At 44.2% G+C, this 26,312-nt stretch overlaps 1 protein-coding gene across 2 annotated transcripts in view; it reads left to right on the forward strand.

Moving 5' to 3' along the window:
- LOC106585836 (glutamate receptor ionotropic, delta-2) overlaps positions 1–26,312 on the forward strand; it is a 623,881-nt gene that overhangs the window by 566,467 nt on the left and 31,102 nt on the right. The window lies entirely within an intron of this gene.

Raw genomic sequence — 26,312 nt, forward strand, 5'->3', positions numbered from 1 at the left:
GCTGCCCGGAGCCCTGTTCTGTGAGCTCGCAATGAGTCGTCGAGCCACGGAGCAGGAGGGGAGGACCGAGCCGGCCTGGAGGATAGGGGACATAGAGAATCAAAGGATGCAGAAAGGGAGGAGAGGAGGGTTGAGGAGGCAGAATCAGGGGATAGGTTGGAGAAGGTTTGAGTAGAGGGAAGAGATGATAGGATGGAAGAGGAGAGAGTAGCGGGAGAGAGAGAGCGAAGGTTGGGACGGCGCAATACCATCCGAGTAGGGGCAGAGTGAGAAGTGTTGGATGAGAGCGAGAGGGAAAAGGATACAAGGTAGTGGTCGGAGACTTGGAGGGGAGTTGCAATGAGATTAGTGGAAGAACAGCATCTAGTAAAGATGAGGTCAAGCGTATTGCCTGCCTTGTGAGTAGGGGGGGAAGGTGAGAGGGTGAGGTCAAAAGAGGAGAGGAGTGGAAAGAAGGAGGCAGAGAGGAATGAGTCAAAGGTAGACGTGGGGAGGTTAAAGTCACCCAGAACTGTGAGAGGTGAGCCATCCTCATGAAAGGAACTTATCAAGACGTCAAGCTCATTGATGAACTCTCCAAGGGAACCTGGAGGGCGATAAATGATAAGGATGTTAAGCTTGAAAGGGCTGGTAACTGACAGCATGGAATTCAAATGACGAGATAGACAGATGGGTAAGGGGAGAAAGAGAGAATGTCCACTTGGGAGAGATGAGGATTCCAGTGCCACCACCCCGCTGACCAGATGCTCTCGGGGTATGCGAGAACACGTGGGCAGACGAGGACAGAGCAGTAGGAGTAGCAGTGTTATCTTATTCGTATTCCAAACTGGAATACGAATTTCCCGAAGCGGATCCTTTGTTCGGACCTCCACGGACATTGGATCTAATCCCAGAGGCCGACCCAAAACAGCGTCATCGCCGCAGGAGAGGCAGACAGAGCGGCCTCCTGGTCAGACTTAGAAGGCGAGCACACCACCCACCGCTTCCGAGCATATTAACCTCTATGGGCTAGGTGGGATGCTAGCGTGCCACCCGTGGTGCACTCCATCAACAGCAGGTGCATTTCAAGAGCGGCAAATTTGAATCCAAATAAATGTCAAAATTCAAATTTTTCAAAAATACAACTATTTTACACCATTTGAAAGATAAACATCTCCTTAATCTAACCACGTTTTACGATTTCAAAAAGGTTTTACGGCGAAAGCATAAATTTAGAGTATGTTAGGACAGTACATTTACAAGAGTTGTGTGTAATGTTTTGCCAAGTCAAAGACAGGGTCACCAAAACCATAAAACCAGCTAAAATGATGCACTAACCTTTTACAATCTCCATCAGATGACACTCCTAGGACATTATGTTAGACAATGCATGCATTTTTAGTTCTATCAAGTTCATATTTATATCCAAAAACAGCGTTTTACTATGGCATTGATGTTGAGGAAATCGTTTCCCTCCAATAACCGGCAGTCAAGTCAGCGTCACAAATTAAATAATTAAAATTAGAAAACATTGGTAAAATATTATATTGTCATTTAAAGAATTATAGATTTACATCTCTTGAACGCAATCAACTTGCCAGATTTAAAAATAACCTTACTGGGAAATCACACTTTGCAATAATCTGAGCACTGCGCCCAGAAAAATACGCGTTGCGATACAGACTAGACGTCATGTTGGGGAGATCTAAAATCGAAAATACTATGTAAATAATCCATTACCTTTGATTCTCTTCATCAGATGTCACTTCCAGGTATCACAGGTCCATAACGAATGTAGTTTTGTTCAAAAAAGCTCATCATTTATGTCCAAAAATCTCCGTCTTGTTCGCACATGATCTAAGCCAGCCGGAATTCTCGTCATGAACGAGGGGAAAAAATATATTTCCGTTCGTTCAAACATGTCAAACGTTGTATAGCATAAATCATTAGGGCCTTTTTTAACCAGAACATGAATAATATTCAAGGTGGACGAATGCATACTCTTTTATAACGTATTGGAACGAGGGTACCCAACATGAACTCGCGCGCCAGGTGTCTAATGGGACATCATCGTTCCATGGCTCTTGTTCGGTCAGATCTCCCTCCAGAAGACTCAAAACACTTTGTAAAGGCTGGTGACATCTAGTGGAAGCAATAGGAAGTGCCAAAATATTCCTAAACCCCTGTGTTTTTCAATGGGATAGGTTTAAAGTCAATACAACACATCAGGTATCCACTTCCTGTCAGAAAATGTCTCAGGGTTTTGCCTGCCAAATGAGTTCTGTTATACTCACAGACACCATTCAAACAGTTTTAGAAACTTTAGAGTGTTTTCTATCCATATATAATAAGTATATGCATATTCTAGTTACTGGGTAGGATTAGTAACCAGATTAAATCGGGTACATTTTTTTTATCCAGACGTGCAAATGCTGCCCCCTAGCCCTAACAGGTTAATCGCCAATGTCCAGTCTCTAGACAGCACGGTGGACGAAATAAGGGCAAGAGTTGCCTTCCAGAGAGACATCAGAGATTGTAACATTCTCTGTTTCACGGAAACATGGCTCACTCGGGATATGTTGTCAGAGTTGGTACAGCCACCGGGTTTCTTCATGCGTCACGCCGAAAGAAACGTACATCTCTCTGGTAAGAAGAAGGGCGGGGGTGTATGCCTCATGATTAACAACTCATTGTGTAACTAAAACAATATACAGGAACTCAAGTCCTTTTGCTCACCTGACCTAGAATTCCTTACAATCAAATGCTGACCGCAATATCTCCCAAGAGAATTCTCTTCGATTATAGTCACAGCCTTGTATATCCCCCCCAAAACAGATACCTCGACGGCCCTGAAAGAACTTCACTGGACTCTATGTAAACTGGAAACCATATATCCTGAGGCTGCATTTATTGAAGCTGGGGATTTTATCAAAGGTCATTTGAGAACAAGGCTACCTAAATTCTACCAGCACATTGACTGTAGTACCCACTCGAGCAAAACCCTGGACCACTGCTACTCTAACTTCCGGGATGCATACAAGGCCCTCCCCGCCCTCCCTTCGGCAAATCCGACCACGACTCCATCTTGCTCGTACCGTCCTATAGGCAGAAATTCAAACAGGATGTACCCATGACTAGAACCATTCAAGGCTGGTCTGACCAATCAGAATCCATGCTTCAAGATTATTTTGATCACATGGACTGGAAAATGTTTCAGGAAGACTCAGACAATAAAATCGATTTATACGCTGACTCGGTGAGTGAGTTTATTAGGAAGTGCATTGGAGATGTTGTACCCACTGTGACTATTAAAACCTACCCCAACCAGAAACCGTGGATAGACGGCATCATTCGCGCAAAACTGAACGTGTGAACCACCGCATTCAACCATGGAAAGAGATCGGGGAATATGGCTGAATATAAACAGTGTAGTTATTCCCTCCGCAAGTCAATCAAACAAGCAAATGTTGGTATAGGGACAAAATGGAGTCACAATTCAGCAGCCCAGACACAAGACATATGTGGCAGGGTCTACAGGCAATTACAGACTACAAAAAGAAAACCAGCCACGTCACGGACAACGACGTCTTGCTTCCAGACAAGCTAAACACCTTTCTTGCCCGCTTTGAGGATAATACAGTGCCACCGACACGGCCTGCTACCAAGGACACCTGGTTTCACTTCCCCAATTACTTGTTCATTATTTAACCCTCTGTTCCCCCATGTTTTTTTGTGTGTGATTGTTTGTATGTTATACGGTCCGTTATGTGGGCTTGCTTTATTGTATTGTATTTGCCTATTTTTGAGTAAATTATGTTTATTCACTCATATCTGCTGTCCTGCGCCTGACTCCTCTACACAAGCTACACACAGACCTCTTGACAGCAATGCTGCTGGCCCAGACGGCATCCCTAGCCGCGTCCTCAGAGCATTCGCAGACCAGCTGGCTGGTGTGTGTTTACAGACATATTCAATTGCTCCCTATCCCAGTCTGTTGGCCCCACATGCTTCAAGATGGCCACCATTGTTCCTGTACCAAGGAAGGCAAAGATAACTGAACTAAATTACTATCGCCCCTGTAGCACTCACTTCTGTCATCATGAAGTGCTTTGAGAGACTAGTCAAGGATCCTATCACCTCCACCTTACCTGCCACCCTAGACCCACTCCAATTTGCATACCGCCCCAACAGGTCCACAGACGATGCAATCGCCATCACACTGCACACTGCCCTAACCCATCTGGACAAGAGGAATACCTATGTAAGAATGCTGTTTGTTGACTACAGCTCAGCATTCAACACCATAATACCCTCCAAGCTCATCATTAAGCTTAAGGCCCTGGGTCTCAACCCCGCCCTGTGCAACTGGGTCCTGGACTTTCTGACGGGGCCGCCCCCAAGTGGTGAAGGTAGGAAACAACATTTCCAGTTCGCTGATCCTCAACACAGGGGCCCCACAAGGGTGCGTGCTCAGCCCCCTCCTGTACTCCCTGTTCACCCATGACTGCGTGGCCATGCACGCCTCCAACTCAATCATCAAGTTTGCAGATGACAGAACAGTAGTGGGCTTGATTACCAACAACGACGAGACAGTTTACAGGGATGAGGGGACGGCACTCGGAGTGTGGTGTCAGGAAAACAAACTCTCACTCAACATCAACAAAACAAAGGAGATGATCTTGGACTTCAGGAAACAGCAGGAAGCACCCCCCTATCCTCATCGACAGGGCAGTAGTGGAGAAGGTGGAAAGTTTTAAGTTCCTCGGCGTACACATCACGGACAAACTGAAATGGTCCACCCACACAGACAGTGTGGTGAAGAAGCAAGGCTCTCCAAAGGGTAGTGAGGTCTGCACAATGCATCACCGGGGGCAAACTTCATGCCCTCCAGGACACCTACAGCACCCGATGTCACAGGAAGGCCAAAAAGATCATCAAGGGCATCAACCACCCAAACCACTGCCTGTTCACCACGTTACCATCCAGAAGGCGAGGTCAGTACAGGTGCATCAAAGCTGGGACCGAGAGACTGAAAAACAGCTTCTATCTCAATGCCATCGCACTGTTAAACAGCCATCAGTAACATAGACAGGCTGCTGCCAACATACAGACCCAAATCACTGGCCACTTTAATAAATTGGATTTTATAAAGGTATCACTAGTCACTTTAAATAATGGCACTTTAATAATGTTTACATATCCTACATTACTCATCTCATATGTATATACTGTATTTCCTACCATCTATTGCATCTTGCCTGTGCCGCACGACCATCGCTCATCCGTACATATTCTTAATACATCCCTTTACATTTGTGTGTATAATGTAGTTGTTGTGAATGTGTTGCATTACTTGTTAGATATTACTGCACTGTCGGAACTAGAAGCACAAGCATTTCGCTACACTCGCATTAACATCTGCTAACCATGTGTATGTGACAAATACAATTTTATTTTATTTTATTTTGATTTGAGAAAGAGAAAGAGAGAGGAGAGAGAGGAGGCTGAGGGAGGAGTGATGTTAATTGATGGTGTATCGGGACACGGGAACTTTCACACATTCCTTTTCATCTTCTTCCCTCTCTCTCCTCTCCTCTCTGCTCTCCACTGCTCCCTAGCCATCCCCTGTGTATCCATGCGTCCTGGGGGAGACCTAACTATCACGGAGAGGGTGGTGGAGGTGCAGAGGGATGCTCCGTCAGTCGTGGATCCCAGTAATCTAAGATAGTTTGAGCTTTTTCTGCAATAACTTGAGAGAGAGGGAGGGAGAGGGAGAGGGGGAGGGGAGAGAGAGAGAGATCGCGAGTAGCCTGCACTGATCTCAGTCTGCTGATTGATTTAGTACTGGGATGGTTGCTAGGCATCTGAAGAACTGGCCTACAGCGCTGGAGCTGTAAGTGAAAGAGAGAAAGAATGTGAGAGAAAAAAAGAGGGACGATACGGGCACAGGGCTAAGATAGTAGACTAATAAAGTGAGTGTGTGTGTGTGTGTGTGTGTGTGTGTGTGTGTGTGTGTGTGTGTGTGTGTGTGTGTGTGTGTGTGTGTGTGTGTGTGTGTGTGTGTGTGTGTGTGTGTGTGTGTGTGTGTGTGTGTGAAAACGGGCTATGGCTGCTCCGTCGTGGCCCCCGAGGTTCTGTTAAATGGACTGATCTGTCATTATGACTTAACACATCCAGCCGCTCGCCGCAGGAGTTTGTAATTATAAAACATGTAATAAGAAAGTCTATGAAAGTATAGGGACGAAAATTGCAATTAGGTGTTGGAGTTCGTTGGGAGGGTTGGGGGGGATGGGCGGTATATTGTCCTGCTGTGAATAAGAGGAGGCTGAGGGAGGAGATATGTAAATTGATGGTGTATCGGGACACGGGAACTTTCACACATTCCTTTTCATCTTCTTCCCTCTCTCTCCTCTCCTCTCTGCTCTCCACTGCTCCCTAGCCATCCCCTGTGTATCCATGCGTCCTGGGGGAGACCTAACTATCACGGAGAGGGTGGTGGAGGTGCAGAGGGATGCTCCATAAGTCATGGATCCCAGTAATCAAGATAGTTTGAGCTTCAGCCCTTTTTTCTGTAATATTTGTTTCCACTGCAGAATACTGGGAGTAATGAGTCTATTGAGACAGCTAATATGGATGCTGTATTTGAGTATTTTTTGAGTGTGGACGTGTTGGGATGCTACTGTGGGAAATATGATGTGTAATGGGCTAGTTATGCACTTTCATGGTCTTGATCTGTGCTGTCTGGGTTCTGGGTCTGCTCTCAAGGTTAGACCAGGCCATTGCAGTGCTGTGCCGTGTTTACATAGAAAAGGAACCTCGTACTGAGGAGTTGCTCTCCCACTGCTATCCACTGCACCTGATTAAAGCTACCTTGCCGCCGGTGGCTGCAAAAACTCTCTCGATTCTCTGTCTTCCATATTGCACAGCTTCGTTATTGTACCCTTTTCCATCTTAGATCTTATTACAAACTTTAGATTATCTTGATTTGCCTAGTTACTGTTCCTTAAAATGTATCTTATAAATAGTTGTTTTTAACAAGCTTATAGTGTTAATGTTTGCCATTTGTGCAAAAAATGTTTTCCTGTCATTCTATTCAGGTTGCATTATTTTTCCCTTTACAAAGGACATTTGTATGTTTAGATGGTTGTGACACTCTTCCTTAACGAGACACTTTAGATAAATGCAGATTGTTAAAAGATTAAAGGAGTACGTTACTACTGGCGTAACCTACTGTAGCACAGAGGAAAAGGCAATCACAAAGGAGGAGAAAAGTTGCTCAAGCACAACTGCATAAATTGGAAGGGAAACATAAATGCAAGAACAATGAAGACAAAACATCCTTCTAAAAAAACAGCTTAATCTTGACCGTCCAGACCTGTGTGTTCCAGCAAGATGACCCAAATTGAATCATTACATTTCACAACGGTTTTCACCAGGAACAGAAGAAAAAGAGAATGGACCCCTCGCTTTGTTTTGTGCCGCGAGTTCAATGATTGGATTGTAAATAAATTAAAAGACAAAGAGGCCATGGATCTGAGGGAGGATGGTGCAGGTCTTCCTTCCTACCAACGGCGTTGATGCCGCCTCATTCTCATTCTGTTTGCTCTCACACCCTCCACACATCTTTATCTCTGTCTGCCTGAGACAAGATGGCACCGGGCCAGGACCTAATGGACTTTTGGATAAGGGAGACAACAATACAGATGTAGGATCTTAATTTGCTACTGCAGGAAAATAATCCAGCAGCAACGGAAAATGTCAATTATTATGTGGATTATTATTAATTGACATTTTTGTAGGGGTTCATTTTTTTTGTTAGGGCAAATCAAGTCTGACATTTCAAAGTGGAAATTAAAAACGTTTAAGCCTTTTTAAAACTCAAATACACTACAAATTTGCATATTCTACTTTGCAGGAACAATCTTAGCAACAAAATAGTCTTCCCTGTGGCTCAGTTGGTAGAGCATGGTGTTTGCAATGCCAGCATGGTGTGTGCAACACCAGGGTTGTGGGTTCAATTCCCACAGGGGGCCAGTACAAAAAAAAAGAAAAAAAGAAATGTGTGAAATTAAGTGTATGAAATGTATGCATTCACTACTGTAAGTTGCTCTTAGTGTCTGCTAAATGACTTAAATGTAAAATTGAGATCCTACATCTGTACTGTACATCGCAGTCCAGGAACAGAGCCAGCCCAATGCTCTGCTCTTCTGTTCTCCCAGCCACAGTTTAGCAAGGGGGAGATAACTGTAGCCTTAGGCCAGATTAGATCAAAGACAGAGAGGCTATAGCAGGGGTGTATTTGTTACACATATTCTGTTGCAAAACATTTTACTCCAAACATTTACTCCATTTACTCCAAACGCTCTTCAACTTGACGTAAATGCCGTTGGGTTCTTAAACAGAAGTTGTAGTTAATTTTAATTGTATGATTTTCACGTGTTGCCATTCCAATCTGAATAGTGTTTGGCACAAGTTGGACATCTCTAAATTATCTATTCTTCCATGCTCTAAAGTGGAGTGTTGACTGCAGGGTTCCTTCCAACTTCTTCCAGCCGCTCATGTTTTTTTTAAGAGAGACAGGACTGAACTACAACTTCCGTTTAAAGAACAAAACTCAACTCAACAACATTTGGAGTAAACGGTTTCTGTTGCAAATCTTTTTCCAAAAGACAAAACTTTTTGCAACGGAATTGGCATAATGAATACACAACAGGAGGCTGAGGACCGGAGATTCTTTTTGAGATTCACCTGCTATTGTCACATCCTGCCCATGTTGTCGGGGTCATGATCCCTCCTGTCAGGAAAGTAAGTCAAACCTATGCAGTGGGCAAAACTTGTCACCATACCAGATAAGAAAGAAAGAAAGAGAGAGAGAGAGAACCTCAGGCTACTGTGTCCAAAGTACCTCTGCCCATATGTCCACTGCAGAACGTCTCAATCATCCATCATTAATCGTGTTTGTCCTCAAACTATCTGTGCTGAAAACAGAGAGAACAGCCCTACAGTACCAAGAGCCCTACTATAATTGCAAATGACAAGTGTGATGCGGGTCTGCAGGATCCACTGGTGTGACCCTATTTAAAAGGTAATGACTCAGCTGTGGTGAGCTGTACTGGTGAGCTGTATTGGTGAGCTCTGCAGGAGGGTGAGAGGATGGAGATTGAGCAGTGGCATGTAGTCATGGATGCCAAGGGAAGCCATTCTTCCCCAAAACATTTAAAAGTAAAATAAATTTAAAAAGCATCCAATTATTTATCTTTCGTCTCTCTGTGCTTCATAATTTTCCTTCAATTCCCTAAAGGCTGAATGTATCTCACAGGAGAAAGCATCCGAGCAAGCAAAACAGCGGCCCTCTGTCTCTGTACTGTATGTGTAGGCCATCTATCTGATGCTGTGAGATCAAGAAGAGTATGACATTGTTGCCGCACGTGGAATTGAATGCAAGGGAAGCCATCGAGCATTTGGCCTTCCTTGATAAAAAAGTATAAAATAATAGCCAATCAGCATTGAGTTAAACTGATTGAGCTCAACTGTGAAAGGTCCTGGCGCACCAAAAGAAAGGTTCAAGGGAAGCCAGCTTGGATTTGGCTTCTCTCTAATCACATCACATCGAGACCCAAACGTTATTGACAGAAACAACATGAATTGTTGCATCTCGTTGTGTTGTTTTCGTCCGGTGGCTAGCTAGCTAAAATTGACCCTTTCCTAAATTAGCCATGCATGGAGATAGGGATTTTGACTTTTTTACTCAATTCTCTGTTCTGGCCAATTACAACAGTGATTCTGATCCAACCATTAATTCATACATTGTGCCCCTGGCCTGAGAGGATGGAAGTTCAACATGTAGCTAGATGTAGAAGGCTAATGTTAACTAGCTAACGTTGCTCATGAATGAATGGAAGTTAGGCTAGCGATCAAGCATTTTAGCCAAGTAGCCTAGGACAACAAATAATAAATGCTTGTACTGTATGACAGGGTGATAGACCGTTTAGGCAACGTGAAAGAGAGGAGGATGGCATTGACGTTTCTCTACAAGTAACAGGGTGTGTCAACATATTTTTCTACTAGCACGAACACACACATGCACACGCACACACACACAGAAATAGAAATCACGACCATGGACTTCAGTATCATATACAGTGAGGGAAAAAAGTATTTGATCCCCTGCTGATTTTGTACATTTGCCCACTGACAAAGAAATGATCAGTCTATAATTTTAATAGTAGGTTTATTTGAACAGTGAGAGACAGAATAACAACAGACAAATCCAGAAAAACGCATATCAAAAATGTTATGAAGTGATTTGCATTTTAATGAGGGAAATAAGTATTTGACCCCTCTGCAAAACATGACTTAGTACTTGGTGGCAAAACCCTTGTTGGCAATCACAGAGGTCAGACGTTTCTTGTAGTTGGCCACCTGGTTTGCACACATCTCAGGAGGGATTTTGTCCCACTCCTCTTTGCAGATCTTCTCCAAGTCATTAAGGTTTTGAGGCTGATGTTTGGCAACTTGAACCTTCAGCTCCCTCCACAGATTTTCTATGGGATTAAGGTCTGGAGACTGGCTAGGCCACTCCAGGACCTTAATGTGCTTCTTCTTGAGCCACTCCTTTGTTGCCTTGGGCGTGTGTTTTGGGTCATTGTCATGCTGGAATACCCATCCACGACCCATTTTCAATGCCCTGGCTGAGGGAAGAAGGTTCTCACCCAAGATTTGACGATACATGCCCCCGTCCATTGTCCCTTTGATGTGGTGAAGTTGTCCTGTCCCTTTAGCAGAAAAACACCCCCAAAGCATAATGTTTCCACCTCCATGTTTGACGGTGGAGATGGTGTTCTTGGGGTCATAGGCAGCATTCCTACTCCTCCAAACACGGCGAGTTGAGTTGATGCCAAAGAGCTCCATTTTGGTCTTATCTGACCACAACACTTTCACCCAGTTGCCCTCTGAATCATTCAGATGTTCATTGGCAAACTTCAGATGGGCATGTATATGTGCTTTCTTGAGCAGGGGGACCTTGCGGGCGCTGCAGGATTTCAGTCCTTCATGGCGTAGTGCGTTACCAATTGTTTTCTTGGTGACTATGGTCCCAGCTGCCTTGAGATCATTGACAAGATCCTCCCGTGTAGTTCTGGGCTGATTCCTCACTGTTCTCATGATCATTGCAACTCCACGAGGTGAGATCTTGCATGGAGCCCCAGGCCGAGGGAGACTGACAGTTCTTTAGTGTTTCTTCCATTTGCGAATAATCGCACCAACTGTTGTCACCTTCTCACCAAGCGGCTTGGCGATGGTCTTGTAGCCCATTCCAGCCTTGTGTAGGTCTACAATCTTGTCCCTGACATCCTTGGAGAGGTCTTTGGTCTTGGCCATGGTAGAGAGTTTGGAATCTGATTGATTGATTGTTTCTGTGGACAGGTATCTTTTATACAGGTAACAAATTGAGATTAGGAGCACTCCCTTTAAGAGTGTGCTCCTAATCTCAGTTTGTTACCTGTATAAAAGACAGCTGGGAGCCAGAAATCTTTCTGATTGAGAGGGGGTCAAATACTTATTTCCCTCATTAAAATGCTAATCAATTTATAACATTTTTGACATGCGTTTTTCTGGATTTTTTTGTTGTTATTCTGTCTCTCATTGTTCAAATAAACCTACCATTAAAATTATAGACTGATCATTTCTTTGTCAGTGGGCAAACGTACAAGATCAGCAGGGGATCAAATACTTTTTTTCCCTCACTGTATAGCTTACGTTGATTGGACTAAATCGTTTTTGTTATCTTTTACTTGTCACTGTATTAGACTAAGCAGAGGTGATTAGATGATGTTGAAATGGTGCTGAAATAGTGGAGGCAGCTGCTGTTTTCTTTGTGACTTGTGGTAACTCTCTGTGGTTCTAAATCAATAGTTGTTTAGTGGTCCGAAAATGTCGGAAACATTAACTTGCTTACATTTACATTTACGTCATTTAGCAGACGCTCTTATCCAGAGCGACTTACAAATTGGTGCATTCACCTTATGATATCAAGTGGAACAACCACTTTACAATAGTACATCTATATATTTTTTGGGGGGGAGGGTGGGGGGGGGGGGTTAGAAGGATTACTTAATCCTATCCCAGGTATTCCTTAAAGAGGTGGGGTTTCAGGTGTCTCCGGAAGGTGGTGATTGACTCCGCTGTCCTGGCGTCGTGAGGGAGCTTGTTCCACCATTGGGGTGCCAGAGCAGCGAACAGTGCTTGACCATGCTGTAGGTCATGTAACTGTTTGTTACACGCAATATGCTTTGTGGACTTCTGCCCCATTTAACAGACTTCTGTATTTAAGAAGGCCTAAGTCATACAACCAGAAGTTCCTAATAAACGATACGGGCTGTGTATTCCTCCCTTGGCATTGTTTTGTTTTGTTCAGCGGCAGTCTAATATTTTGCTATTAAATCTGCAGTGGCGAGACAATGACACATGGCTTTTGAGGAACTAGCAGCGATGCGATTTCAACCGACTCGTGCCAAATAGTGTGCGTTCAAAGCAGACAATATTTTAATTATGTCACTCTTGCAACTTCTCAGTTGTTTAAGTAAAAAAAAAAAAGGAAAACATAATGGGTTCATGCAGTGGTTAAACTCTACTTCCTTTTTCAAATCAATAGCCAAATCCTCTTAGGTAAAACTCATAGTTCCTCTGCTGTTTGGCTCAGATTATGTCAGATTATGTGCTCCTGTTCTTTGTTGGGTATTAAAGAAACAGTCAATTAATTTTTTTACTCTTAATGTAAATTATCTAAAAATGTGTCAACTCAGATTTTCATATTCACATATGCCGTAGCTTAGACCCTACATTACATCATGTAAGATTTTTGTGTTGCAATCGGTTGAGACACAACATGCTCTTGAATACAGGGTGGGTGTCATTTCAATCATAGACATAGAATTCCTAGAATGGACCTATCTGTCTATCTGTCTATCTGTCTGTCTATCTATCTATCTATCTATCTATCTATCTATCTGTCTATCGATCGATCGATCGATCGATCTATCTATCTGCAATTTAGCTGGTACAACATTGACATTTAAATTGAATTGACATTTTACTTCTAATTATTACCACAAAGATGGCCGGCGTTCCAACCTCTGAATAAATCGTTAAATCTGGTGAATTCAAATGTAACGCAATATTTTCCCCTGACAAAAGTGTTTCCCTCTGAAATGCAGGAGGTGGCTACCCTGCCGCAAGGAAGTGGGAGGCTTATGCTGTCATGTTACATTAGCCTTGTGAGGTTCATTTCTGGGCCAGGCTTCTTCTGTTAAATTACTTTGCAAGGGAGCGCTGGCAAAAAGGCATGTTCACCAATCCATAACTGCACTGTCCGCTACTGCAGGGCTCTCCAGAGGGTGGTGCGGTCAGCCCAACACATCAATTGGGAGGGGGGGGGGGGGGGGGGGGGGCACACTGCCTGCCCTCCAGGACATCTACAGCACCCAGTGTCAAAGGAAGGCCAAGAAGATCACCAATGACCTCAATCACCCGAGCCATGGCTTGTTCACCTCGTTACCATCAAAGGAAGAGACCGTACAGGTGCATCAAAGCTGGGACCAAGAGACTGAAAAAAAGGCCATCAGACTGTTAAACAGTCGTCACTCACCGGCCTCCACTCAGTACCCTGAACCTTAGTCACTGTTTCTAGCCGGCTACCACCCGGTACTCTACTCTGCACCTTAGAGACTGCTGCCTTATGTACATAGTCATTGAACACTGGTCACTTTAATAATGTTTACGTACTGTTTTACCCACTTTAGATGTATATACTGTATTCTAGTCATGGCGCATTCTACACTGCTCAAAAAAATAAAGGGAACACTAAAATAACACATCCTAGATCTGAATGAATGAAATAATCTTATTAAATACTTTTTTCTTTACATAGTGGGAATGTGCTGACAACAAAATCACACAAAAATAATCAATGGAAATCCAATTTATCAACCCATGGAGGTCTGGATTTGGAGTCACACTCAAAATGAAAGTGGAAAACCACACTACAGGCTGATCCAACTTTGATGTAATGTCCTTAAAACAAGTCAAAATGAGGCTCAGTAGTGTGTGTGGCCTCCACGTGCCTGTATGACCTCCCTACAACGCCTGGGCATGCTCCTGATGAGGTGGCGGATGGTCTCCTGAGGGATCTCCTCCCAGACCTGGACTAAAGCATCCGCCAACTCCTGGACAGTCTGTGGTGCAACGTGGCGTTGGTGGATGGAGCGAGACATGATGTCCCAGATGTGCTCAATTGGATTCAGGTCTGGGGAACGGGCGGGCCAGTCCATAGCATCAATGCCTTCCTCTTGCAGGAACTGCTGACACGCTCCAGCCACATGAGGTCTAGCATTGTCTTGCATTAGGAGGAACCCAGGGCCAACCGCACCAGCATATGGTCTCACAAGGGGTCTGAGGATCTCATCTCGGTACCTAATGGCAGTCAGGCTACCTCTGGCGAGCACATGGAGGGCTGTGCGGCCCCCCAAAGAAATGCCACCCCACACCATGACTGACCCACCGCCAAACCGGTCATGCTGGAGGATGTTGCAGGCAGCAGAACGTTCTCCACGGCGTCTCCAGACTGTCACGTCTGTCACATGTGCTCAATGTGAACCTGCTTTCATCTGTGAAGAGCACAGGGCGCCAGTGGCGAATTTGCCAATCTTGGTGTTCTCTGGCAAATGCAAGCACAACCCCCACCTGTGGACGTCGGGCCCTCATACCACCTTCATGGAGTCTGTTTCTGACCGTTTGAGCAGACACATGCACATTTGTGGCCTGCTGGAGGTCATTTTGCAGGGCTCTGGCAGTGCTCCTCCTTGCACAAAGGCGGAGGTAGCGGTCCTGCTGCTGCCCCCCGGCCCCCCCGCCCTTCGCTCCTGCCCCTCCTCCCCACCCGCCCGCCCTCCTCCACGCCTCCTCCCTGGTACCCGCCGCCCCTCCCCCCTCGGCCAACTCCCGAGCAAGCTGGGTCTGTGGTCCCCACCTGCAGAACCACTCCTTTATTGGGGGTGTCTTGCTAATTGCCTATAATTTCCACCTGTTGTCTATTCCATTTGCACAACAGCATGTGAAATGTATTGTCAATCAGTGTTGCTTCCTAAGTGGACAGTTTGATTTCACAGAAGTGTGATTGACTTGGAGTTACATTGTGTTGTTTAAGTGTTCCCTTTATTTTTTTGAGCAGTATATATAACTACTGTTGTCCACTTCATATGTATATACTGTATTCTAGTCATGGCTCATCCTATATAACTACTGCTGTACACCTTTGTCTATTCATACTGTCCATACTGTCTATACACACCATTATATACATATGTACAGTATAGGAGGTGAGGGAGGAGGTGAGGGACCTCGGAGTGTGGTATCAGGAAAATAACCTCACACTCAACGTCAACAAAACAAAGGAGATGATAGTGGACTTCAGGAAACAGCAGAGGGAGCACCCCCCTATCCACATCGACGGGACAGTAGTGGAGAAGGTGGAAAGTTTTAAGTTCCTCTGCGTACACACCACGGACAAACTGAAATGGTCCACCCTCACAGACAGCGTGGTGAAGAAGGCGCAACAGCGCCTCTTCAACCTCAGGAGGCTGAAGAAATTTGGTTTGGCCCCTAAGACCCTCACAAACTTTTACAGATGCACAATCGAGAGCATCCTGTTGGGCTGTATCACCGCCTGGTACAGCAATTGCTCCACCCCTAACCATAAGGCTCTCCAGAGGGTAGTGAGGTCTGCACAACGCATCACCGGGAGAAAACTACCAGCCCTCCAGGACACCTACACTACCCGATGTCACAGCAAGGCCAAAAAGATCATCAAGGACAACAACCACCCGAGCCACTGCCTGTTCACCCCGCTGTCATCCAGAAGGCGAGGTCAGGACAGGTGCATCAAAGCTGGGACCGAGAGACTGAAAAACAGCTTCTATCTCAAAGCCATCAGACTGTTAAACAGCCATCACTAACATTGAGTGGCTGCTGCCAACATACTGACTCAAATCTCTAGCCACTTTAGTAATTAAAAATTGGATATAATAAATGTATCACTAGTCACTTTAAACAATGCCACTTTATATAATGTTTGCATACCCTACATTACTCATCTCATATGTATATACTGTACTCTATACCATCTACTGCATCTTGCCTATGCCGTTCTGCCATCGCTCAGCAATATATTTATATGTTCATATTCTTATTCATTAATTTACACTTGTGTGTAAAAGGTAGTTGATGTGAAATTGTTAGATTACTTGTTAGATATTACTGCACTGTCGGAACTAGAATCACAAGCATTTCGCTACACTCCGATTAACATCTGCTAACCATGTGTATGTGACCAATAAAATTTGATTTGATTTTGATTTGATTTGTATAGTTAAAGTGATTATGCATATATCATCAACAGAGAGTAGCAGCAGAGTAAAAGAGGGGTTGGAGGGGGGGCACACAATGCAAATAGTCCGGGTAGCCATTTGATTACCTGTTCAGGAGTCTTATGGCTTGGGGGTAGAAACTGTTGAGAAACCTTTTTGTCCTAGACTTGGCACTCCGGTACCGGTTGCTATGCGGTAGTAGAGAGAACAGTCTATGACTGGGGTGGCTGGGGTCTTTGACAATTTGTAGGGCCTTCCTCTGACGCCGCCTGGTGTAGAGGTCCTGGATGGCAAGCAGCTTAGCCCCAATGATGTTCTGGGCCGTTTGCACTACCCTCTGTAGTTCCTTGCGGTTGGAGGCCGAGCAATTGCCGTACCAGGCAGTGATACAACCAGTCAGGATGCTCTCGATGTTGCAGCTGTAGAACCTTTTGAGGATCTGAGGACCCCTGACAAATCTTTTTAGTTTCCTTAGGGGGAATAGGCTTTATCGTGCCCTCTTCATGACTGTCTTGGTGTGTTTGGACCATTCTAGTTTGTTGTTGATGTGGACACCAAGGAACTTGAAGCTCTCAACCTGCTCCACTACAGCCCCGTCGATGAGAATGGGGGCGTGCTTGGTCTTCCTTTTCCTGTAGTCCACAATCATCTCCTTAGTCTTGGTTATGTTGTTACGTTGTTATTCTGGCACGACCCGGCCAGGTCTCTGACCTTCTCCCTATTGGCTGTCTCGTCATTGATCAGGCCTACCACTGTTGTGTCATCTGCAAACTTAATGATGGTGTTGGAGTCGTGCCTGGCCATGCAGTCATGGGTGAACAGAGAGTACAGGAGGGGACTGAGCACGCACCCCTGGGTGGCTCCAGTGTTGAGGATCAGCGTGGCAGATGTGTTGCTACCTACCCTCCCCACCTGCGGGCGGCCCGTCAGGAAGTCCAGGATCCAGTTGCAAGGGGGATGTTTATTCCCAGGATCCTTGGCTTAGTGATGAGCTTTTTGGGTACTATGGGGTTGACGGCTGAGCTGTAGTCAATGAATAACATTCTCACATAAGTGTTCCTTTTGTCCAGGTGGGAAAGGGCAGTGTGGAGTGCAATAGAGATTGCATCATCTGTGTATCTGTTTGGGCAGAATGCAAATTGGAGTGGGTCTCGGGTTTCTGGGATAATGGTGTTGATGTGAGCCATTACCAGCCTTTCAAAGCACTTCATGGCTACGGACGTGAGTGCTACGGGTCTGTAGTCATTTGGGCAGGTTGCCTTAGTGTTCTTGGGAACAGGGACTATGGTGGTCTGCTTGAAACATGTTGGTATTTCAGACTCAATCAGGGACATGTTGAAAAGGTCAATGAAGACACCTGCCAGTTGGTCAGCACATGCCCGGAGAACACGTCCTGGTAATCCGTCTGGCCCCGCAGCCTTGTGTATTTTGACCTGTTTAAAGGTCTTACTCATGCCGGCTACGGAGAGCGTGATCACAGAGTCGTCCGGCACAGCTGATGCTCTCATGCATGCCTCAGTGTTGCTTGCCTCGAAGCGAGCATAGAAGTGATTTAGCTCGTCTGGTAGGCTCGTGTCACTGGGCAACTCGCGGCTGTGCTTCCCTTTGTAGTCTGTAATAGTTTGCAAGCCCTGCCACATAAGATGAGCGTCGGAGCCGGTGGAGTTTGATTCAATCTTATCCCTATATTGACGCTTGCCTGTTTGATGGTTCGTCGCAGCGCATAGCAGGATGTCTTATAAGCTTCCGGGTTAGAGTCCCGCACCTTGAAAGCAGCAGCTCTACACTTTAGCTCAGTGCAAATGTTGCCTGTAATCCATGGCTTCTGGTTGGGGTATGTACGTACAGTCACTGTGAACACAATGTCCTCGATGCACTTATTGATAAAGCCAGTGTCTGATGTTGTGTACTCCTCAATGCCATCGGAAGAATCCCAGAACATGTTCCAGTCTGTGATAGCAGAACAGTCCTGTAGTTTAGCATCTGCTTCATCTGACCACTTTTTTATAGACCGAGACACTGGTGCTTCCTGCTTTCATTTTTGCTTGTAAGCAGGAATCAGGAGGATAGAGTTGTGGTCGTATTTACCAAATGGAGGGCGAGGGAGAGCTTTGTACGCGTCTCTGTTTGGAGTACAGTTTATCTATAATTTTTTCCCCTCTGGTTGTACATTTAACATGTTGATAGAAATTTGGTAGAACTGATTTAAGTTTCCCTGCATTGAAGTCTCTGGCCACTAGGAAAAAATCTAGAGACTTCCTTAGATTTCGTGCACCAGCTGTTGTTCATAGACAGAGCAATGAATGCAAGGACTGAACATCCATGATATCAAAATTATAGTTTTGAAGCTATACCGTGTTTGTTTACTTTTAAGTTTTTAACAAACACTGGAGGAAAACAAGTTTGGGTTCTGATGAGGTACGACAGTTGAACTAAGCTCATGTGGCATAAGTTATATTCCTCAAAAATCAATGGGTATGTAGAGTATCATTAATTTATAAGCCCAAAATGGATGTAGCAACTACAGATTCTAGCTTTAATTAAGAACGGAAAACAAACGGCGGAGAAAAAGTTGTCACACACGTTACCGGTCTGTCACCACTGTTACTGTCAAGCGTACATGCGACGGGTGGGTATGCCACCTGTGTGCCAACTAGTGCCCACCACTGTTGGGAAAGACTATCTCCACTGAGCCCATAGTGCAGAATGATCCGAGTAAAAACTCACTGTGGTTTTATCACAAAATTCTTCCTGATTCCTTGAAAACAAACAAATGCATGGATGGAGAGAGAGAGTGAGAGGGAGAGAGAGTGGGGGAGCGTGAGGCATCTGAACAGATGCAGAGAGAGCCTGGAGAGGGAGCTGGAAGGTGGCGAGGGACTTTTAGAGAGGAAGCTCTGTCAGTGCAAACAGAAGGTTGGGGAGTGGGAGGGAGAGAGAGAGAGAGAGAGGGAGAGTGAGAGAGCGAAAGAGAGAGAGAGAGAGAGAGAGAGAGAGAGAGAGAGCGAAGAGAGAGAGAGAGAGAGAGAGAGAGAGAGAGAGAGAGAGAGAGAGAGAGAGAGAGAGTATAAGAGGAGGCTGAGAAGCAGAGGGAGGAGTGATGTTAATTGATTGTGTATCGGGACACGGGAACATTCACACATTCCTTTTCATCTTCTTCCCTCTCTCTCCTCTCCTCTCCGCTCTCTACTGCTCCCTAGGAGAGGGTGGTGGAGGTGCAGAGGGATGCTCCGTCAGTCGTGGATCCCAGTAATCTAAGATAGTTTGAGCGTCAGCCCTTTTTTCTGTAATAATTTGGGAGAGAGAGAGAGAGAGAGAGAGAGAGAGAGAGAGAGAGAGAGAGGAGAGAGAGAGGATATGTTTCCCATGCCAATAAAGCCCTGGAATTGAATTGAATTGAGACAGAAAGGTATTGTTGGTATCTCAGGTAGCCTTTGTTTGTCTCGGGTAGTCTTGGTCTGTCTCAGGTAGACTTGGTCTGTCTCAGGTAGACTTGGTCTGTCTCAGGTAGACTTGGTCTGTCTCAGGTAGACTTGGTCTGTCTCAGGTAGACTTTGGTCTGTCTCAGGTAGCCTTGGTCTGTCTCAGGTAGTCTTGGTCTGTCTCAGGTAGACTTGGTCTGTCTCAGGTAGACTTTGGTCTGTCTCAGGTAGACTTGGTCTGTCTCAGGTAGACTTGGTCTGTCTCAGGTAGACTTGGTCTGTCTCAGGTAGCCTTGGTCTGTCTCAGGTAGACTTGGTCTGTCTCAGGTAGACTTGGTCTGTCTCAGGTAGACTTGGTCTGTCTCAGGTAGACTTGGTCTGTCTCAGGTAGTCTTTGTTTGTCTCGGGTAGTCTTGGTCTGTCTCAGGTAGCCTTGGTCTGTCTCAGGTAGACTTGGTCTGTCTCAGGTAGCCTTGGTCTGTCTCGGGTAGACTTGGTCTGTCTCAGGTAGCCTTGGTCTGTCTCAGGTAGACTTGGTCTGTCTCAGGTAGCCTTGGTCTGTCTCAGGTAGACTTGGTCTGTCTCAGGTAGCTCTTGGTCTGTCTCAGGTAGACTTGGTCTGTCCTCAGGTAGCCTTGGTCTGTCTCAGGTAGACTTGGTCTGTCTCAGGTAGTCTTAGTCTTCCTCAGGTAGCCTTTGTCTCTCTAAGGTAGCCTTTGTCTCTCTCAGGTAGTCTTAGTCTTCCTCAGGTAGCCTTTGTGTCTCTCAGGTAGCCTTTGTCTCTCTCAGGTAGCCTTTGTCTCTCTCAGGTAGGCTTGGTCTGTGACAGGTAGCCTTGGTCTGTGACAGGTAGCCTTGGTCTTCCTCAGGTAGCCTTGGTCTGTGACTGACCTGGTCTTCCTCAGCTATAGTCTGACCTTCTACTGACCTGGGATGGTATCCATAACGCATCAAAAAAGGTCTTAGGAATCTTGTTAAAACCTGTATTAAGACTAAAAAAACGCCCAATTCAGAATAGGATTTAGGATGATGTGAAGACACTGCCCAGACAAACTCTGAGACAGGAGTAAAATCAACTCAGCTGGTGTTCTTGACAATTTGAGGTACCGCAATGGAAAGATAGTGATGACACTTATTGACATTGTTGTAAATTGGGCAATAACCAATCCTGATGAGGCATGACCAGACTGTGAACTCTATAGCACTCTTCAGACAACCTCAGTGAATGTGACTGTACATCAAATGTGGACATTTTTGCCTAATACTGTATGTTGGCATGCATACATTTTTTAAACTAATTCTGATGGTTGTAAAAAGCGGAATTTTGACAACAATTACCGTTATATCAACACACTCGTCACTCCTGTTTAACAACCCTAAATCTCTTTGGCAGAGTAGACATTACAGTAGGCATCGAGTCACTCCTGTTTAACAACCCTAAATCTCTTTGGCAGAGTAGACATTACAGTAGGCATCGAGTCACTCCTGTTTAACAAGCCTAAATCTCTTTGGCAGAGTAGACATTACAGTAGGCATCGAGTCACTCCTGTTTAACAAGCCTAAATCTCTTTGGCAGAGTAGACATTACAGTAGGCATCGAGTCACTCCTGTTTAACAACCCTAAATCTCTTTGGCAGAGTAGACATTACAGTAGGCATCGAGTCACTCCTGTTTAACAACCCTAAATCTCTTTGGCAGAGTAGACATTACAGTAGGCATCGAGTCACTCCTGTTTAACAAGCCTAAATCTCTTTGGCAGAGTAGACATTACAGTAGGCATCGAGTCACTCCTGTTTAACAAGCCTAAATCTCTTTGGCAGAGTAGACATTACAGTAGGCATCGAGTCACTCCTGTTTAACAACCCTAAATCTCTTTGGCAGAGTAGACATTACAGTAGGCATCGAGTCACTCCTGTTTAACAACCCTAAATCTCTTTGGCAGAGTAGACATTACAGTAGGCATCGAGTCACTCCTGTTTAACAAGCCTAAATCTCTTTGGCAGAGTAGACATTACAGTAGGCATCGAGTCACTCCTGTTTAACAACCCTAAATCTCTTTGGCAGAGTAGACATTACAGTAGGCATCGAGTGACTCCTGTTTAACAACCCTAAATCTCTTTGGCAGAGTAGACATTACAGTAGGCATCGAGTCACTCCTGTTTAACAACCCTAAATCTCTTTGGCAGAGTAGACATTACAGTAGGCATCGAGTCACTCCTGTTTAACAAGCCTAAATCTCTTTGGCAGAGTAGACATTACAGTCGGCATCGAGTCACTCCTGTTTAACAACCCTAAATCTCTTTGGCAGAGTAGACATTACAGTAGGCATCGAGTCACTCCTGTTTAACAAGCCTAAATCTCTTTGGCAGAGTAGACATTACAGTAGGCATCGAGTCACTCCTGTTTAACAAGCCTAAATCTCTTTGGCAGAGTAGACATTACAGTAGGCATCGAGTCACTCCTGTTTAACAACCCTAAATCTCTTTGGCAGAGTAGACATTACAGTAGGCATCGAGTCACTCCTGTTTAACAACCCTAAATCTCTTTGGCAGAGTAGACATTACAGTAGGCATCGAGTCACTCCTGTTTAACAAGCCTAAATCTCTTTGGCAGAGTAGACATTACAGTAGGCATCGAGTCACTCCTGTTTAACAACCCTAAATCTCTTTGGCAGAGTAGACATTACAGTAGGCATCGAGTCACTCCTGTTTAACAACCCTAAATCTCTTTGGCAGAGTAGACATTACAGTAGGCATCGAGTCACTCCTGTTTAACAAGCCTAAATCTCTTTGGCAGAGTAGACATTACAGTCGGCATCGAGTCACTCCTGTTTAACAACCCTAAATCTCTTTGGCAGAGTAGACATTACAGTAGGCATCGAGTGACTCCTGTTTAACAACCCTAAATCTCTTTGGCAGAGTAGACATTACAGTCGGCATCGAGTCACTCCTGTTTAACAACCCTAAATCTCTTTGGCAGAGTAGACATTACAGTAGGCATCGAGTCACTCCTGTTTAACAACCCTAAATCTCTTTGGCAGAGTAGACATTACAGTAGGCATCGAGTCACTCCTGTTTAACAACCCTAAATCTCTTTGGCAGAGTAGACATTACAGTAGGCATCGAGTCACTCCTGTTTAACAACCCTAAATCTCTTTGGCAGAGTAGACATTACAGTAGGCATCGAGTCACTCCTGTTTAACAACCCTAAATCTCTTTGGCAGAGTAGACATTACAGTCGGCATCGAGTCACTTGCCGATAATGTTGCATACAACGTATTAAAGGTCTATGATTTTCATCGAACGCGATCAAAGTTAACATCAGCCCTAGATTCCTTTAGTTGCTCAACTTTTATGGATGCCAAACGTAGAAATGTTTTTACCAACCTGATTTTGCACTCCAAATGGATAACTTGAAATAACATGATGTAGGTAATTCAATAATCAAAAAAATAAATGTGTTTATATATTAGCCTTGTTGTTATAAGTATTTAGGAATATCATATTGAAATATGCCTCCTGTGAAATCATTGTCTAAAGTGCAAGATCTACTTGCATGTAGATCTAGATTATTTATGGATTGATTATATTGACATATCAAAATATTATTTTAACAACTTCAACCACTGACTCCCTGCATTTTTATAGTATTTAGTTGCCTGTTGGAAACTCTTAACTGGTTATGACAGCACATGAGGTTTCCTAAATATCTGTCAACTTGGTGTGACTCTTATGACTAAAGAGGTTTCATGCATAGCTTTTATTTGACCCATGAGAGTAGGAGTAATGTCTTTATTGTCAATACTTACGACCCATTTTCTACTCTGAGACGGTTGGTGGATACGGGCCTGGTCCGCCTCAGGTATCCTGACCTGAAAACACAACGTAGAAAAAGCAGTTGATTTGCACCCACATTGTGTAAATATCTAACATTAACCGTAACTCTAACCTTAACGCTAACCCTAACCGTAACTCTAACCTTAACGCTAACCCTAACCGTAACTCTAACCTTAACGCTAACCTTAACCGTAACTCTAACCTTAACCCTAACCCTAACCCTAACATTAATCCCCTAAATCTGCCACAGTTTCATCAATCCTTGATTCCAGTAATTGTCTTTGTTAACCTCTGGAACCCTCTACTTTACACATGCCTATGACAGATTTGTACATAATGTCAACATACTTGTTTGAATACTCCACGCATGCAGTCGCTGTGAGTTCGTCACTTTGTGACTCTCTACCAGTTGTGTGCTGCCACAGAATCATTTGAGATAGCCCAGACATGAAGAACAAAGCACAAGCACTAACCACCAAAACCCCCAAAACCCTAAATATGAGCCCCTTCTAATGAACTTAAACCGAAATTGAGAGAAAATACCACTTTAGGTATGTGTGAGGACTTTAATCATGAGGCAAGATGAAGTGTGAGTCTCTTCTTGGAAAACATGCCCTTCAGTGTTTCAGTCTTTTGAAGTCTGCTAGAGAACATGAGCTGAACAAGCCACAAAGAAGTCTGAGTCAGAAATAGCACCCTATTCCTTATATAGTGGACTACTTTTGACCAGAACCCTATCGCATTTGGGACACACGTAGCTCCAGCCTGTTCTCCCAAGTCTTCTGTCTGATATTCGGCACCATGGTAGTTCTTATAAATGTAAAAAAAAAATGTCATTAAATAAGGATCTCCTCATTTAAGCTGAGTGTGAAGCTCTAAATCCTCTACAACGTTAGCGCTTGAAATAATTAGCGCTTGAAATAATTTACGGGTACAGTAATCACAACCAGTTAGCAATCTAAAACATGTGCCGTAAAGGGGAGAGTTCGGCGATTTGCAAATTAAATTGCTAGTGTGTTAGACTTGATTTTGATCAACAGTATTTATTAACCCCAAACTTGAGATTTATTTGGTTTGTTGTACCTTTAATGTAATGTACTTTTCCCCTATGTATTCTGTCCGCAATGTAGACCCTGTCATCGATGTAAGCTACAGGATCATGTGTTTGAAATTGCAAAAGGAAGGGCATTTGTGTTAATTAAGCATTAAACACTCTGTATGCTCACGGCACAGTAATTACAACTCAGCTTCGAGGCCATCACCTGCTTTTAAATGATGATGCAAAAATAGAAACGCTGTACAACCAATGACAACAAACATATTTCACATAAACGACATTAGGCTACCCCAGCGTACCCCAAGGGAACGGATGAACGGCTTTAATTTCACCATTACGGATCTAGTGAGTAGTGCAGTCATATTTCCGAGAAAAGACAATGATGTGATTAGGATTCACCGGGTGCCCGGTGTTTGACGACAACGCCTTAATAATTATCAGGGCTCTTCTGATTGCCATGGCTCCAGGCAGGCTGCACTCGCTCCATACGGAAAGACATATCTCACTGCTTCTCCTCTCATCATGCGCCACCACTAAACCACTACCTGACTTCTACCCTTCGTCTCCTTCTGTTCCCTCTCTCTTTTTTTCTATGTTTCTACTAGTCTATTTATAGTTGTTTTTCTTGGAATCACATCAATAAGGCGAGGACTTTGTGGTACCGGCTTGTTTTTTTACACTTCCGTGCTCTCCTCTGGAAATGGTTTGGTAATCGATAGGAATCTCGACATTTCTTCCCTGCTCTTGCGCAATAGATGTTTGACGTTATAAGGGATAAGAACGACCATATAAACATTTTAAAGTGTTCATAAAAGGAAATGTTTTGCACATCGCTTTGTTACATTTTTTAATGATGTCATGTGATGAAGTAGATCAACTTTCACTAGACACTTTCAAGGACATTTCTCATATGTGGAGGAAATTATACAATATAAATGTTCAGAAGGATTCCGCCCCATTCTTGACTAAACCTTCCTATTTAGATTACCCATTATTATATCATTAGTTTTAAATGGGTTTTGGGTTATTGCAGATAATATCATCATCAACCGTGTATTCCATTATAATAGCCTTCTCTCAAAACCAAAGAAACACTCATCAAGTGTTGAGAAAATAGGGCACAAGAGACAGGGAGGAGATAAGAGAAATTTGAAGGGGTAAAAAAATGCCATAAAACATATTTGAACAAGGAGACAAATCTTACTAGCTCACATCTGTCTTGCATGTGACAACCATAAAATAGAATACAATACAAAATAAAATAATATAATTGCTTTTATTTTTCCCAGAGGGAAACGTCAGTACATGCAGAAAGATATTGTGCCATTGCGTTTCTGTTGAATTTTGTTGAGTACATAAATCCAAAAATGTGCATTCTGATCCCATAAAACTCCTTGCTGGCTATGATTGACTAGTAACCTCAACAACCACTGTGTATGCTTGTGGTCAGATGTCATCTTAACTTCCAAGCCAGTAGAACCGATTGACCCAACATCATTTTCCTGGAAGCAAATCTGTAAGACCCTGTGATATAATGGGGCGACAGGTAGCCTAGTGGTTAGAGCGTTGGACTTGTAACCGAAAGGTAAATATCTGT

This window comes from Salmo salar, chromosome 24 (genome assembly GCF_965601325.2).
Source record: "Salmo salar chromosome 24, fSalSal1, whole genome shotgun sequence".
NCBI classification, from domain to species: domain Eukaryota; kingdom Metazoa; phylum Chordata; class Actinopteri; order Salmoniformes; family Salmonidae; genus Salmo; species Salmo salar.